Source organism: Trifolium pratense, linkage group LG4 (genome assembly GCF_020283565.1).
Source record: "Trifolium pratense cultivar HEN17-A07 linkage group LG4, ARS_RC_1.1, whole genome shotgun sequence".
Lineage (NCBI taxonomy): Eukaryota > Viridiplantae > Streptophyta > Magnoliopsida > Fabales > Fabaceae > Trifolium > Trifolium pratense.
The window spans coordinates 8,397,793-8,403,095 of NC_060062.1; positions in this window are offsets into that span (position 1 = coordinate 8,397,793).

Consider the following 5,303-nt stretch of genomic DNA (forward strand, 5'->3'; position numbering starts at 1 on the left):
TTATATGTATAGTATACAAATTGTTGTAAGAGAAAAATTGCATAGATTACCAATATCCTTCTCCTCATATTTCTTTTTGCACAATGAGTAGCAAAGCAAAGATGCAATCAAAATCAAGAAGCAAAGCACCTAACCAACCAAAACTAAGAAACAAACAACTAGTAGTTGATACCATGGAGAACCCTCAAGTCCAAGAAGGTGTTTATACCTCAGAACTAGGGCAAATCCTTAGAAAGCACATTGATGTAAGTTGTGTTTTTTCTTTTAATCTTTATTAATAATTTTATTTGAAATTTATTTAAGTAGATCTGTAACTAATTTGATTCATTTTTCTTGTTATCTTACACAGGAAAAAGTGAAACCCTTTAGAAAAAGGTGTAGAGAAATTGTAAGAGGAAAACTTGAATTTACACCAGTACCGGTACATATACTCATCTCTTTTTTAATATTTATTGAATAAATTGTGAATTTATTAATTAATTCAACAATATGTTAATCAATTATATTGTTTTTATTTTGTTTGGTATGATGTTTTAGAAATCACCAAAGGGAAAGCATGAATCGAAACCAAAAGGAAAGCAGCAACATAAATCAATTGAAATAGCAAAAGAAATTATTTCTTTTGATTTTCTTGGTGACCAGGAGGCGTTAAGACGCTTCCCTGACATTGAAAGCGTATTATCGAAGCTTGGCGGATGGGAAATTACAGGTGTAAAACGAGATTTGGTTGATATATGTGATACGGTAAAGAGATATTTAATCTATTTTATTATATTATTTGATAAGTAATAAATAACACTCTTTAACTTGTTTATTTTTTATTTCTTGAAGTACTATTCACATGAAACCCTTGGAACAACGAAATTGCGATCTGTCAATGAAGTGGTGAATCACTTACTTCCTGAAGAATACCCAAAATTACATTGTGAGAAGGGAAAAAAAAAGGTTATGCATTAAAATATATTTCACATTTTGTTATTTATGATTTTATCAAATATAATTTTCACTGAAAATTTTATATAAAAAATCGTTTTGTGTCATTTTATATAATGGAGTTTCTAGTCGATTTTTTTTACCAGTAGTGCTCTTGTGGAAGTTTAGTTCGATGATGAATGATATTTTTAGATAATTTTACTATAATTTTCGTATTTTCTTTTACTTAAAATCCTTCTAATAATTTTTAGGAAAATGAAGTTCAAGATGAAAACAAGAATCTTGAATCGAGGGGGAAAAGGAAGAGAAGAAAGAGAGAAAATAAGGAAGAGACGAAAATACAAATTGTCATTCCTTCTGATGATGACAGATTGGAAGACATGTTAAACAACTATGCTGATAATGATAAAAGCATAGTAGCTGTGGGCAACATAATGGAAGAAAATTTGGATGCAATTGTAGAAGATTTTCCTGATTATGATGATTTGGCAAACAAATTTTTTAACTAGTGTTCTCAAAAGACCAAGAAGGAGAACCATTTCTTTGTTCTATTTTTTTTTTTGTTAGAAATGTACACCATTTTCTATTCTTTGTATCGGTTTCTCTCTATAATTTTTCACATTAACAGTTTTCAATCAACTTTTTTATTTCCCTCAACATGTCATTAACTTCTAAAAAACTCAATTATAATTTTTGTTGTTGTTTTTTTTTTTTTATATTTTCAATAAGCTTATGATAATCACAGAGGCTTAAATGACACACTGCTCCAGGCACCATTATAATCTTATTTCCCATAAAATGGCAACAACTTCCAGAAAGCTCGATTATAATCTTTGTTATTTCTTTGATGCTTTCCATAAACTTTTGATAAACACAGATACTTAAATGGTGCCCTGTTTCATGCACTATTATAATCGTATTTCTCGTAAAATCGCAACAACTTCCAAAAAACTCAATTATAATCTTTGTTGTTTCTTTGATGTTTTCAATAAACTTTTGATAAACGCAAAGACATAAATGACACACTGGTTCACGCACCATTATAATCATATTCTCCATAAAACTGCAACAGCTTACAAAAAACTCAATTATAATCTTTGTTGTTTCTTTGATGTTTTCAATAATCTTTTGATAAACAAAAACTTAAATGACGCTCTGTTTCATGCACCATTATAATTGTATTCCCCATAAAATCGCAGCAACTTCCAAAAAACTCAATAATAATCTTTGTTGTTTCTTTAATGTTTAAAATAAATTTTTGATAAATGCAAAGACTTAAATGACGCACTGTTTCACGCAACATTTTCCAATGCATCTATTTTGCAATTGCAATAACTTTACATTCATTAATAGTCATTTTATTTTCTCACAACCTTTAACGACACACTACTTGATTCACGCATGGTTTTTCAATGTATCACTAGACTTTTACATATTCCCAATGTAACATATACTTAATTCTTGCATGATTTTCCAATGCATCACTAGACTTTTACATATTTCCAATGTAACATATACTTAATTCATGCATGATTTTCCAATGCATCTTTAATCTATAAACTTCTACTCTTCCAAAATTAGTTTATATATCCACATCAAATATGATCCTAATGGTCCATAAGGTTGAGATAATCTGCAATTTATAAATCAATTTTATCAACATAATTTATGCTATTCCAAGCTTTAAATTTTGAAGTGCCTTATTTAGCTCTACATTTTGTGTTATTAGACATTAGTCTATTCAATTTTTTAATAGATTTTCTATAGACCTAGAGGTTGCCTTTGAGAAATATCTACCATATAACTTCAAGCATACAACAAATTTTCTTTGTCCTTTTTTTTTGTTAGAAATGTATCCACCATTTTCTATTCTTTATATTGGTTTTCCTCTTTAATTTTTCACATTAACAATTTTCGATCAACTTTTTTATTTCCCACAAAATGTCATTAACTTCTAAAAAACTCAATTATAATTTTGTTGTTTTTTTATATTTTCAATAAACTTTTTATAAACACAGAGGTTTAAATGACACACTCCTCCAGGCAGCATTATAATCATATTTCCTGTAAAATAGCAAAAACTTCCAAAAAGCTCAATTATAATCTTTGTTGTTTCTTTGATGTTTTTAATAAATTTTTGATAAACACAGATACGTAAATGGCGCCCTGTTTCACGCACCATTATAATCGTATTTTCCATAAAATCGCAACAACTTCCCAAAAACTCAATTATAATCTTTGATGTTTTCAATAAACTTTTGATAAACGCAAATACTTAAATGACACGCTGGTTCACACATCATTATAATCACATTCTCCGTAAAACTACAACAGCTTACAAAAAACTCAATTATAATATTTGTTGTTTCTTTGATGTTTTCAATAAACCTTTGATAAACACAAATGCTTAAAAGACGTTTTGTTTCACGCACCATTATAATCGTATTCCCCATAAAATCGCAGCAACTTCCAAAAAACTCAATTATAATCTTTGTTGTTTCTTTAATGTTTTCAATAAACTTTTGATAAATGCAAAGACTTAAATGACACACTGCTTCACACACCATTTTCCAATGCATCTATTTTGCAATTTCAATAACTTTACATTCATTTTATTTTCTCACAACCATTAACGACACACTACTTAATTCACACATGGTTTTTCAATGAATCATTTGACTTTTACATATTCCCAATGTAACATATACTTAATTCATGCATGATTTTCCAATGCATCACTAGACTTTTACAAATACCCAATGTAATATAAATTTTTGAATCAACCTTTAATAAACGCACAAACTTTAATAACACGCTAATAATGCATCTTTAATCTATAAACATCTACTCTTCCAAAATTAGTTTACATATCCACAACAAATATCATCCAAATGGTCCATATTGTTGGGGTAATCTGCAATTTATAAATCAATTCATACTCTTCCGAAATTATACTGAAATTGTTGTTACAGAAGAGCAAATACATCAACATAAACATATTATTCAAGCTTTAAATTTTGAAGTGCCTTATTAATCTCTACTTTATGTGTTATTAGACATTACTCTAATCAGTTTTTTAATAGATTTTTTATAGACCTAGAGGTTGCCAATGAGAAATATCTACCAGATAACTCTAACCATGCAACAATTTTTATTTTTATTTTTTTTTCAAATGTACACCATTTTCTATTCTTTTTATTGGTTTCTCTTTATAATTTTTCACGTTAACAGTTTTTAATAATCAACTTTTTTATTTTCCACAAAATGTCATTAACTTCTATAAAAGTCAATTATAATTTTTGTTGCTTTTTTATATTTTAAATAAACTTTTGATAAACACAGAGGCTTAAATGACACACTTCTCCAAACACCATTATAATCTTATTTATCGTAAAATGGCAACAACTTCCAAAAAGCTAAATTATAATCTTTGTTGTTTCTTTGATGCTTTCTATAAACTTTTGATAAACACAGATACTTAAATGGCGCCCTGTTTCACGCAATATTATAATCGCATTCCCTATAAAATCGCAACAATTTTCAAAAAACTCAATTATACTCTTTTTTGTTTCTTTAATATTTTCAATAAACTTTTGATAAATGCAAAGACTTAAATGACACATTGCTTCACGCATCATTTTCCAATGCTATTTTGCAATTGCAATAACTTTACTTTCATTAATTGTCATTTTATTTTCTCACAACCTTTAACGACACACTACTTAATTCACACATGATTTTTCAATGCATCACTAGACTTTTACATATTCCCAATGTAACATATACTAAATTCTTGCATGATTTTCCAATGCATCACTAGACTTTTACATATTTCCAATGTAACATATACTTAATTCATGCATGATTTTCGAATGCATCTTTAATTTATAAACTTCTACTCTTCCAAAATTAGTTTATATATCCACAACAAATATGACCCTAATGGTCCATATGGTTGAGATAATCTGCAATTTATAAATCAATTTTATCAACATAATTTATGCTATCCCAAGCTTTAAATTTTGAAGTGCCTTATTTAGCTCTACATTATGTGTTATTAGACATTAGTCTATTCAATTCTTTAATAGATTTTCTATAGACCTAGAGGTTGCCTTTGAGATATATCTACCATATAACTTTAACCATACAACAAATTTTCTTTGTCATTTTTTTTTTGGTTAGAAATGTACACACCATTTTCTATTCTTTATATTGGTTTCGCTCTTTAATTTTTCACATTAACAGTTTTCGATAAACTTTTTTATTTCCCACAAAATTTCATTAACTTCTAAAAAACTCAATTATAATTTTTGTTGTTTTTTTATATTTTCAATAAACTTTTTATACACACAGAGGTTTAAATGACACAC